We start from the raw sequence: 12,772 nt of genomic DNA, 5'->3' as shown, positions 1-12,772 counted from the left end.
ATCTAGGACTCGACCGGGCGCGGTGGCTCAAGCCTGTAATCCCAGCACTTTGGGAGGCCGAGGCGGGTGGATCACGAGGTCAGGAGATCGAGACTATCCTGGCTAACATGGTGAAACCCCGTCTCTACTAAAAATACAAAAAACTAGCCGGGCGTGGTGGCGGGCGCCTGTAGTCTCAGCTACTTGGGAGGCTGAGGCGGGAGAATGGCGTGAACCCGGGAGGCGGAGCTTGCAGTGAGCCGAGATCACGCCACTGCACTCCAGCCTGGGAGACACAGCGAGACTCCGTCTCAAAAAAAAAAAAAAAAAAAAAAAAAAGAATCTAGGACTCGACCGGGCGCAGTGGCTCACACCTGTAATCCCAGCACTTCGGGAGGCCGAGGCAGGCGGATCACGAGGTCAGGAGATTGAGACCATCCTGGCTAACACGGTGAAACCCCATCTCCACTAAAAATACAAAAAATTAGCCGGGCGCGGTGGTGGGCACGTGTAGTCCCAGCTACTTGGGAGGCTGAGGCGGGAGAACCCGGGAGGCGGAGCTTGCAGTGAGCCGAGATCCCGCCACTGCACTCCAGCCTGGGCGACAGAGAGAGACTCCGCCTCAAAAAAAAAAAAAAAGAAAAGAAAAAGAAAAAAAAAGCAAGTGACTAGATTAACATTTCTTCTGTGAAATAGAAATGGAGTGTTGAAATGAAAATTAAGTACAATTAAGAGAGAATTATTTTTATTTTATTTGTATTTTAAAATTTGTTATTATTATTATTGGTAGTAGTAGTAGTAGTAGTAGTATTTTGGTAGACACAGGGTCTCACTATGTTGCCCAGGCTGGTCTCCAACTCCTGGGCCCAAGCAATCCTCCCTCCTCAGCTTCCCAAAGTGCTGGGATTATAGGTGTGAGCCACCACATCCGGCCAAATAATTTAAAAACATTTTTTGCATATCTGAATTTGTGGCTTTGGATTATCATCCCTGTCATAGCAGGTAATACAGCATCTGGACAGATATATTGATGAAGAGCTACTTAAAAAGTAGTTTATCTGGGATGCTGTTTATTACATTTGTCAAGGAGCTCTAGTCAATACCTCCATCTAGTGGCAAACTTGTAAGTGGAAACTTACGTCTTACAAAGTATATTAAGTCTTGATAAAATAAAGCCCTCTTTCTCTCTGAAATGTCCATAAGACCCAGAGTGGCTTTCTAGAAGCAGAAGTTAGTTTTAGGAATATTAGAACAATATTTTCACAGCAGGAAACAAGTGGAAAAATAAAAACATTTAAGGAAAAACTTGTGGGTATTATATTTATAATACAAAGATGTTTGATATTCACTTCCAAGTAAGTTCTTCTGCAATAAACAACTTCTGTCAAACTTAGCCTACTGGAATAACACATTGTACTAGGTTAAACAGTATCCTCCCAAAAGATGTTTGTTTAAGAGACGGTCTCTGGCCAGGTGCGGTGGTTCATGCCTACAATCCCAGAACTTTGGGAGGCCAAGGAGGGCAGATCACCTGAGGTCAGGAGTTCGAGATCAGCCTGGCCAACATGGTGAAACCCTGTCTCTAGTAAAAATACAAAAACATTAGCGGGTGTGGTGGTGGGCTCCTGTAATCCCAGCTACTCAGGAGGCTGAAGCAGGAGAATTGCTTGAACCCAGGAGGTGGGTTCAACTCACTGCAACCTGAGTTGAGATCGTGCCACTGCACTCCAGCCTGAGCAACAGAACAAAACTCTGTCTCAAAAAAAGAAAAAAAGAAAAAAAAAAAAAAAGCGAGACAGAGCCTTGCTCTAGTCACCCAGGCTGGAGTGCAATCATAACTCACTGCAGCCTCCTAGGCTCAAGTAATCCTCCTGCCTCAGCCTTCCAAGTAGCTAGGACTACATGTGTGTGTCACCATGCCCACCTAATTTTTAATTTTTGTAGAGATGGGGTGCGCACATTTCCACCAATTGTCTCTTCAAGGCAATCTAGGCTATCTATCATGTGCCTCAAAATTCTTCCTCTGCCCATCACCCCAATCTATCAATAAAGGCATTTCCATGTTTGTGTGTATTAATATGGCAGCACCCCACTTTTCAGTACCAAAATCTGTATTTGTTTCCTAAGGTTGCAGTAGCAAATTACCACTAACTGGGTGGCTTAAAACAACAGAAATGTATTTTCTCACAGTTCTGGAGGCTGGAGTCCACGATCCAGGTGCTGGCAGGATGAGTTCCTTCTGCGGGTTCTGAGGGACAGTCTGTTCCATGCCTCCCTCCGAGATCGTGGTTGTTGTTGGAAGTCCCTGGTGTTCCTGGCTTTGTAGAGGCATCAGTGTAATCCCTGCCTTCTCCCCTGTGTGTGGCTTTTCTCCACTCTTGCTATAAGGACATCAGTCATTGGATTTAGGGCCCATCCCAATCCAATATGATCTCATCTTAATTTGATTACACCTGCAAGTTCTCTATTTCCAAATAGTCACATTCATAGGTACTGCGAGTTCAGACTCTAATATATCTGTTAGGGGCCAGGTGTGGTGGGTCAGGCCTGTAATCCCAGCACTTTGGGGGGCCAAGGCGGGAGGACGACTTGAGACTAGGGGTTTGACACCAGCTTGGGCAATACAGTGAGACCACCATCTCTATGAAAAAAAAAAAAATTAGCCAAGGCCAGGCATGGTGGCTCAGACCTGTAATCCCAGCACTTTGGGAGGCCAAGGCGGGAGGATGACTTGAAGCCAGGAGTTGGAAACCAGCCTGCTTCCATTAAAATGCAAGTGGAGGGAGATAAATTGAGGTAGGAATTGTTAGCGGACGGAATGTCTTAACTATGAGTTGTCCAAGTTCTTGGTGTATTGGACAAAAATTGAACAAAATGCACTAACAAAGCAACAAAAGAACAGGCTAACGAAGGCACAGATTTATTGAAGCAGCAGTACAATTCAGAGGGTGGGAGCGGGCTTGAGCAAGCAGCTCAACAGCCTCTTCAATTGGGGTTTTTATTAAGCTAAAGGAACCAAGCAACATCCCTCGGTGCCCTTTAGAGGACTCCAATAGGCCGCACCCCATGAAGGATTGGCCTGCGACCACAGGCTGACGTGGAGCCTTGGCACACCATCAGAGGCAGATGTGGAAACTTCTGTCTCATTATCACAGGAACAAGGAGGTGGCCTGTGTGCTGTCCAATTTTGACTAGAACTGGCTGCACCTGCTGTTCTTTTGCTTCTGCCTTAACCCTTGATTGCCCGAATTCCCTATTCTCCTGCCTCAGAATTAAGCAAAAAGGAACCAGGACTTGATTATTTGGAAAATTCTCAGCCTAACTATACTGCTGCCAAGGATGAGAAGGTCTGGCCTGAAGAGTGTGTCTGGACAATACTTTGCTAAAGAGAGTTGTGTGTTGGCCGGGAGCGGTGGCTCACGCCTGTAATCCCAGCACTTTGGGAGGCCAAGACGGGCGGATCACGAGGTCAGGAGATCGAGACCATCCTGGCTAACACGGTGAAACTCTGTCTCTACTAAAAATACAAAAAATTAGCTGGGCATAGTGGCGGGCGCCTGTAGTCCCAGCTACTTGGGAGGCTGAGGCAGGAGAATGGCGTGAACTGGGGAGGCAGAGCTTGCTGTGAGCCGAGATTGCGCCACTGCACTCCAGTCTGGGAGACACAGCGAGACTCCGTCTCAAAAGAAAAAAAAAAAGAGAGTTGTGTGACTTATGGATCCACTCAGCCGTGTCAGCAGAAGCCAGGAATAGAGCTGGGGTTGTCCAGGAAAGATCTGTGGAGAACTTGAAAGTTCTAATGGTGTGGATCCCCTTGACATCCACAGAAAACAAGATTTTTGAGAATTTTATACCAGCAGAAATACTCCCAGCCTTGATGGAAAGGGACAGAGACAGAACAAATTGAAGGGGAAATGACTGACTCCCAGGGCAGAGCCATGGATGCAGAGGCCAGAGAGAGGATGGAGCTATAGGTCCAGAGGCCAAGGCCAACTGCACCCTCTGGACGCAGAGGCTGGATCGAGTCAGAGGGTCATTAAGGCCTTGAAAACCAATGTAGTTTTCCCTTTTGTGTTACAAACCTGTGTGAGACAGTGACCCCTTTAATTCCATGAAAATTCTGCCTTTCATAATGGAAATGTCTGTCCTATGCTTGCCTCATCTCAGTCCCTTTGTGCTGTTGTAATAGACATCTGATTATTACTGGGTAATTTATAAGTAATAGAAATTTACTACTCACAGTTCTGGAAGTCCATGATGCTGGCATTAGGTGTCTGGTGAGGGCCTTCTTGCTACATCCTCATGTAGCAGAAGAGCAGATGGGCAAAAGGGCACCTAAGCAGGTTCCTTCCAGCCCTTTTGTAAGGTGCCAATCCAATCATGAGGGCACAGCCCTCATGGCCTCATCATCTCCAAGGGGCCCACCTCTTAATACCACAGCAATGTGATTACGTTTCAACATGAACTTTGGAGGGCACACATTCAAACCACTGCACCCACCATTGTACTTTGGAAGCAGATAACTTGTTTCCTAGTTGCACATGTCCACAGTTACGAGAGGAATTTTGCCCTAGAATGTATCATATCATACCTAGAGTCTCAGTGATACCTGGTTTGCATGATTTAGATAATGAGATGTGCAATGTTTTGAGCTGATGATACTTAGATGAGATTTTGGATTTACAGTTAATGCTGAAACAAGTTGAGATTTTTGAGGATGCTGGGATTAGGTGAATGTATTTTGCATGTGGGATGAATGTGAATTTTACGGGGCTAGAGGATTGACTGTACTGGGTTGAAGTGTTGCCCCCAAATTCACCACCACCAAAACGTCGGAATATGACCTTGTTTGGAAACAGCATCTTTGAAGATGTGATTAGTTAAGATGACGTCACACTGGTGTACACTAGGCTGTAAATCCAATATGACTGGTGGTGTCCTTATAAGAAGATGGACGAAAAGATGGCCTTGGGAAAGTGGAGGTAGGAACTAGTGCGATGCAGCAATGAGTTAAGGAATGCCACAGATGCGAGCGACCCCCAGATGCTAGAAAAGGCCAAAAAAGGGCCCTTCCCTGGATTCTTCAGAGAGAGAGAGAACAGCATGGTCCCAGCAACACCTTGATTTCAGACCTCCAGCCTCTAGAATTGTGCAACAATAAATCTGTTGTTTTAGGTCACGCAATCTGTGGTAACTTTGTTACAGCAACTCTAGAAAACTAATACACTCATCCTGGAGGGATGCCCATAGCTTTTCCTTGTGTTTACTAGCTTATGTGCCGTAAGACACTTCATTCACTGAAATCCTGAGACAGGTACAAAGTGTCAACAGAGCTTCTTTAGTGGGCACATGGAAATATTTGTACCCTCTGTATCAGAATAAGAAAATGATTACGATATAAACAGAAAGACGAAAGACAACAGTAGAGTGTTCCTAAAAACCTTCATATGATTTATCTTGGGACTGTGAAAGTGGCAGATACCAGAATAAAGTCACTTTTGCTGGACCCAGACAAAACAGGGCCGGGAAGGAGGCACACGCATGCATGTCTGAGGTAAGAACGGCTTCCAAGGACTTACTAAAAACTGCTTCACGTGCTTCATGCATCTCCTGCTCTGATAAGGTTTTTCATTAAACATTCTTTAGGACTGCAATAATTCAAACAAGACATTCTCCAGAGAATACCTGCCCAGTAGCAGCATCTGCATCAATGAACTGGTAACAGCTCTGGCTTTGAACCTACGGAACCCACGGACTCTGCTTCTAAGCAGCTTATGAAAATCTTTTTTTTTTTTTTTTTGGCTAATAAAAGCTCCCCTTACACAGAACACACTTGCCATTAATGCATTACAGATTGTAATTTTTCTTTTATCCCAAAGTAAACGCAACATATTTAGAGAGAATTTTCTCTAGTGTTTTTTTTTTTTTTTTCTTTTTGAGACAGAGTCTCGCTCTGTTACTCAGGCTGGAGTGCAGTGGCGCCATCTCCGCTCACTGCAACCTCTGCCTCCCAGGTACAAGCAATTATCCTGCCTCAGCCTCGAATACAGGCACGTGCCACCACGCCTGGCTAATTTTTTGTACTTTTTTTTTTTTTTTTTTTTTTTGAGGTGGAGGCTTCTTCTGTCACCCGGGCTGGAGTGCAGTGGCGCGATCTCGGCTCACTGCAAGCTCTGCCTCCCGGGTTCACGCCATTCTCCTGCCTCAGCCTCCCCAGCAGCTGGGACTACAGGCGCCCGCCACCACGCCTGGCTACTTTTTTTGTATTTTTAGTAGAGACGGGGTTTCACCGTGTTAGCCAGGATGGTCTCGATCTCCTGATCTCGTGATCCACCCGCCTTGGTCTCCCAAAGTGCTGGGATTACAGGCATGAGCCACTGCACCTGGCCTAGTGTCTTTTTAAAAAATGTTGACAGGATCTCTTAGAACAAAACAAAACAAAACAAAAACAAAGATCCAAGAGGGTATTTTAGAAAGTTGATTGTTTTTTGTTTTTTGTTTTTTTTTTGAGACAGGGTCTCACTCTGTCACCCAGGCAGGAGTACAGTGGCACGATCACTGCTCTCTGCAGCCTCAACCTCTCCCGCCCAGGTGATCCTCCCACCTCAGACTTCTGAGTAGCTGGGACTACAGGCGCACGCCAACACACCTGGCTACTTTTTGTATTTTTTGTAGAGACGAGTTTTCGCCATGTCGGCTCGAACTCCTCAGCTCAAGTGAGCCTCCCACCTCGGCCTCCCAAAGTGCAGGGATTACAGGCGTGAGCCACCACAGCAGGCTAGGATTCTTCATTTCTTCAGTGTAAGACATTAGTTCTACTTGCCCAGATAATGCCTTCGGGCTCGTTACACGTTCCTCTATTTTAGAGGATGATGTGGTCTATTCAACAGTGATTCCCAAACCTATCAATTCAATTTCACAAATAGCGGGCTCATAATTAAGCGGAGAATTGTACTAGAAAGAGTGAGGGATTTATAAATGATAAAAGTTCGTGCCCTGCTTTTCTGTTTTAGATTTAGAGTGATCTCTCAGCCACAGGCTAAACAGAAATACTCCATTCACACCTTCTGGGGTCTTGGGACTCAGGCACTGAATTATAAGCTCAATTAAAGAGAAAATTTGAGATTAGGTCAATGGCTCAAAAATGTCAAAAGCAAACAATCTTACTGACCACAGCTTAACCCTCTGTACATTTAGGTAATCCACTGCAAAAATGTAGGCCCGCCCAGAACAGAGAAGCATGCAAAAGAAAAAATGAAAATAATAATAATAATAGCCGGGCGCGGTGGCTCAAGCCTGTAATCCCAGCACTTTGGGAGGCCGAGACGGGCGGATCACGAGGTCAGGAGTTCGAGACCATCCTGGCTAACAAGGTGAAACCCCGTCTCTACTAAAAAATACAAAAAACTAGCCGGGCGAGGTGGCGGGCGCCTGTAGTCCCGGCTACTCGGGAGGCTGAGGCAGGAGAATGGCGTAAACCCGGGAGGCGGAGCTTGCAGTGAGCTGAGATCCGGCCACTGCACTCCAGCCTGGGCGACACAGCGAGACTCCGTCTCAAAAAAAATAAATAAATAAAATAATAATAATAATAATGTAAGCCAGAAGTAACCCAGCAGCTGGTAAAGGTGCATCATTCTCTACCTCAGATGGTATAAGCGTGTTACAGAGTGTGTGTATTCAGTGAACACAGGAGAAGCAGAGGTTTAAAAAAGGCCAGCTTCTGGAGATAAGACAGAAGTGGAATCAAGTGTGGTGTGGGCAGGGGAGCAGTAGGGAATTACATCAAGGTTACTAACCTGGGCGACTGAGATAGTATTAATCAGAGCAAGTGACAGATGATATGTTCAAGAAGTAGCTAGAAATACATGCTGACTTTAGAAGAGAAACCTGGGCTGGAGACAGTCTGAAGCATCCCCATGCAGACAGTGTCAAAGCCAGGGAAGTAGATGACATCACCCAGGAAGAGTATGTAGCTTACCAAGAGTGGAGAGTTACGAGATGAAATCATGGGATGTGCAGGCAGAAGAGCCAGAGAATGAGACAAAGCTGAGAGAGAGAGAGGAGTGACACCAAGACAGAATAGTGTCTTTGAAGCCAAGGAATGAAACAATAAACTTTTTTTTTTTTTTTTTTTAATAGACGGGGTCTGGCTCTGCTGCCTAGGTTCTTCTCAAGCCACCTTCCCACTTTGGCCTCCCAAAGTGTTGGGATTACAGGCATGAGCCACTGCACCTTGCCAGAAATGAACTTATACACTAATAAGGTCACTGATGACCTCGGCAAGAGGAATTGGCTCATGTCATGAAGACATGAGCCAATTCCTACCATATTGAAGATACGAAGGCCAACGTGGTAGCTCATGCCTAATAATCCCAGCACTTTGGGAGGCAGAGATGGGAGGACCCTTTGAGGCCAGGAGTTTGAGATTAGCCTGAGCAACATAGCAAGACCCCACCTCTGCAAAAATTTAAAAAAAAAAAGAAAAAGAAAAAGAGCCAGGCACAGTGGCATGTACCTGTGGTCCCAGCTACTTGGGGAGGCTGAGGCGAGAGCATTGTTTGAGCCCAGATGCTAGAGGTTGCAGTGAGCTGTGATCACAAAACTATGCTCTAGTCTGGCCTGGGTGACAGAGCAAGACCGTATCTCAAAAAGATATAGAGACAGTAAGACTGTGGAATGCTCTTCCAACACGTTTAGCAGAGAAGGGAAGGGGGAAAATAAGGCCATAGCATGACCGAGGTAAGACGAGGGAATTTTTTGAAGGATGGTGGGTACTTCAATATGTATATAGGCCAATGATTTTCAAAACTGACTGTCATCAGCATCACCTAGAGGGCTTGTTAAAATTCAGATTGTGGGGCTTGACCTGAACAAGTTTCTGATTGAGTAGGTCTAGGGTAGAACTCAAGAACTTACATTTCCAACAAGCTCCCAAGTGACAATGCTGCTGGTCTGTGGACCAAAATGGAGAACCACTGGAGTAGGCGAAGAAAAAAATATCCAAAAGAACAATGTTTGAAATATTTAGGCAATGGAGATATTTATAGGGTAAAACACAGCGGAAGGAGAGGATGGAATTCAGAAAAAGGTAAAATAGTTGGTCTTGAGCAACAAGTGAGGTCATCTCTTCCTCTGAGACAGGCAGGCAGATGAAGATGTACATGATTAGAGGTAAAGTTCACAGGTGGAGAAAAGGCAAGTTAAGAGTTCATGCCTGAAGGCCTTATTTTCTCCGCTTATTTTTTCAAAGCAGTATCATCTACTGAGAATTTAGGAGATAAGGTAGAGTAGGGGAAAATATTAATAATTATACATTTAACAGCTATGGGAAAAAACATGTTAAAGTATTCCCAAGTTCCACTTATTTTTAAGACAGTCTCATTCTGTTGCCTAGACTAGAGGGCAGTGGCACAATCACAGCTCACTGGAGTGGAGCCTCAGCCTCCTGAGTAGCTGGGACTACAAGTGTGTGTAACCAACCACCCCTGGCTAATTTTTACATTTTTGTGGAAATGGGGGCCTCACTATGTTGCCCAGGCTGGTCTTGAACCTGGCTTCAAGTGATCCTCCTGCTTCAGTCTCCTAAAGTGCTGGGATTAGAGGTGTGAACCACACCTGGACCATCAACCACTGCTGAAGAAAAATCTAAACAGTATCAGCCTGCCTCAGTAATTACAGCATAATTAAAGAAAAAAGGAAATACTCTATTTCCTTTATTATTAAGTAAAATAGCAAGAAGCCATTAACACTCAGAGAAGTCTTCCGTTCTCCTCTAGGTAAGTAGAGCAGACAAAGTTTGGATCAGCACTCCTGAGACTAGGTCATGACCAATCCACAAAGGAAGCTGTTACTCATTTTACTCACTCTAGGACATCACTATTAAAGTTTTTTTTTTTTTTGAGACGGAGTCTTGCTGCATCACCCAGGCTGTAGGGCAGTGGCGCGATCTCGGCTCACTGCAAGCTCCGCCTCCTGGGTTCATGCCATTCTCCTGCCTCAGCCCCCCAAGTAGCTGGGACTACAGGTGCCCGCCACCTCGCCCAGATAATTGTTTTGTATTTTTAGTAGAGACGGGGTTTCACTGTGTTAGCCAGGATGGTCTCTATCTCCTGACCTCGTGACCCGCCCACCTCGGACTCCCAAAGTGCTGGGATTACAGGCGTGGGCCACCGTGCCCGGCCTCACTATTAAAAGATTTTTAAGCTTGGGTGTGTTAACTCTTAATATTTACATATGGAATTGTTTATATTTTTATATGCATGTATTTTGCCTTAATCAGATGTTCACAAAAGTCTAGAACTCTTCAACTCTCACCATCAACTGTTAATCTCAACTGTCACCCTGCTCTGGATTGTCCACTGTCAAAACAGGAGTTCAGTGACATGAAAAGTCCATATTCAATTGTGTAGCCCAGAATGGGGAATGGGAAATGAAGTCTCCACACTTAAAATGTAAAATATTGGCTGAGTGCAGTGGCTCATGTCTGTAATCCTGGCACTCCTGGATGCCAAGGGAGGATTGCTTGAACCCAGGAGTTTAAAACCAATCTGGGCAACATAGTGAGACCTCCTCTCTGCAAATAAAAAAACAAAAATTACCTGGGCATGGTGGCGTGTGCCTGTGTTCCCAGCTACTCAGGAGGCTAAAGTGGGAGGATCACTGGAGTCCAGGAGCTCAAGGCTGCAATAGGCTGCGATTGTGCCACTGCACTCCAGTCTAGGCGACAGAGAGAAACTCTATCTCCAAAAAAAAAAAAAACCTAAAATATTGAACTATGTTCTCAGGCACATGTGCTATCATTCATTCAATCCTACTATGTGCCCTTTTTACATTCGGGTTTAACAGGGATGAATCCAACTTGATATTTTGGGGACCCTCTTTAAGAAAAGTAATACAAAATTAAAAATACAAAACTCCAAGGGCACCCCCTCCCAGGGCCTTGTACAAGTAAGGGGCCCAAAACCTTAGGCTTAGTTTCTTGGTTTAAATGAAATCTGTTTCTTGGTTCAGACGAAATTTTACACTGAAAAAATACTTCTTCTAGCTTCATTTCTGAGTCAACTCCTCCCCCAACCCCAACCTCCCAAATGCCAGTGTAAGTTCAAGGTTGAGTTTAGAGTCATTATGAAGTCAAATGTGTTCCTCCATCCAGCTGTCCAAAACATTTATTGACTACTACAGTAGGAAAGAGATATGATCCCTCAATGTAAAGGAGCTCTATAACATTTATTTATGAACGAATGAATGAATGAATGAATGAGAACCAGGCCCTGTTGCCCAGGCTGGAGCACAGTGGTGCGATCTCGGCTCGCTGCAACCTCCACCTCCCAGGCCCAAGCGATTCTCATGCCTCAGTCTCCTAAGTAGCTGGGATTACAGGTATGTATTTTTAGTAGAAATGGGGTATTGCCATGTTGGTCAGGGTGGTCTTGAACTCCTGACCTCAAGTGATCTGCCCGCCTCAGCTTCTCGAAGTGCTGGGATTACAGGTGTCAGCCACTGTGCCCGGCCCAAAATTTCTTTTAAATTTTTAATTTCTCTAAAACTTTAAAATAAGTTTTAAATTTTAAAATCTTTTAAATTTAAATTTAGTTCCTCTGTGTAATTAAGTCCCTGGATGCAATTCAAGTTTCTTACAGAGTTTATTATTATTAAATTGTTCACTTGATCAGTAACTAATCGCTATTATCTGTCCTTATTGCTAAACTATTTCTAGTTTAAAAATAAGTATTTCACAAATTTTCAAATATATCCAAAATGTGAAATACTTTTTTTTTTTTTTTTTCCGAGACAGAGTCTCATTCTGTCACCCAGGCTGGAGTGCAGTGGCACAATCTCGGCTCACGGCAAGCTCCGCCTCCCAGGTTCAAGTGATTCTACCTTAGCCTTCCCAGGCGTGCGCTACTATGCCTGGCTAATTTTTGTATTTTTAGTAGAGACGGGGTTTCACCATGTTTGCCAGGCTGGTCTCGAACTCCTGACTTCAGGTGATCCATCCACCTTGGCCTCCCTAAGTGCTGGGATTAGAGGCGTGAGTCACGGTGCCTGGCCCATTTTTTACTTTTATCTGCTATAAAATTTGAATTTTGTTATGACAAAGCCTATCTAAGTTGATGAATATATTAATCATTTTCAGGTTGGAGTATTTTTTTTTTTTTTAACCTCTTCCAGGCATACGGCCACATGCTATCATCAGTGGAAAAGCTACATTCCTGACTGCTCTCATTTTGAATTAGGATTTGAAGTCTAATATAAATAAGTGGATTACTTTTCATATTTCTGATTAAAATAAGGCTGGCTGAGATTTATTAATTTACCTTGAAATTTAAAAATATACCTACTATAAAAATTTTAATTAAACTCTTTGAAACTATTTTATAGTAGAACATCAACATTTTCTGGATAGGTAAAAGCTTTTATATTACATTTTTATTTTGCAAGAAAATAAATTATACAACTTAAAAAATAAAATCCCAAAATTAAGCAGTTCATCAAAATATTTCAGCCTACTGCATACAGAAACTGCTACTACTTAAAATTGTACAGCATTATCATCTCAGTATGTAGTGGCACACATTCAAAATCGTATAGACCATATGAGGATAGATTACAACTTAGAAACTAAAATAAATTTGTTCAACACTCCAGACAACATATAGTGTAGATGACAGGAAAGCTCTCATGTAATGTTTATTTCACAAACATGACCTTGGAAGAATTTATAAGACAGCATCCCAGTCATTTACATGAGAATAGAAAAACCAGCTTGAGTTTAAGATAGCAAATCTTTCTG

This window comes from Macaca mulatta, chromosome 14 (assembly GCF_049350105.2).
Source record: "Macaca mulatta isolate MMU2019108-1 chromosome 14, T2T-MMU8v2.0, whole genome shotgun sequence".
NCBI classification, from domain to species: Eukaryota; Metazoa; Chordata; class Mammalia; order Primates; family Cercopithecidae; genus Macaca; species Macaca mulatta.
Note: the sequence above shows the minus strand (reverse complement) of the source record.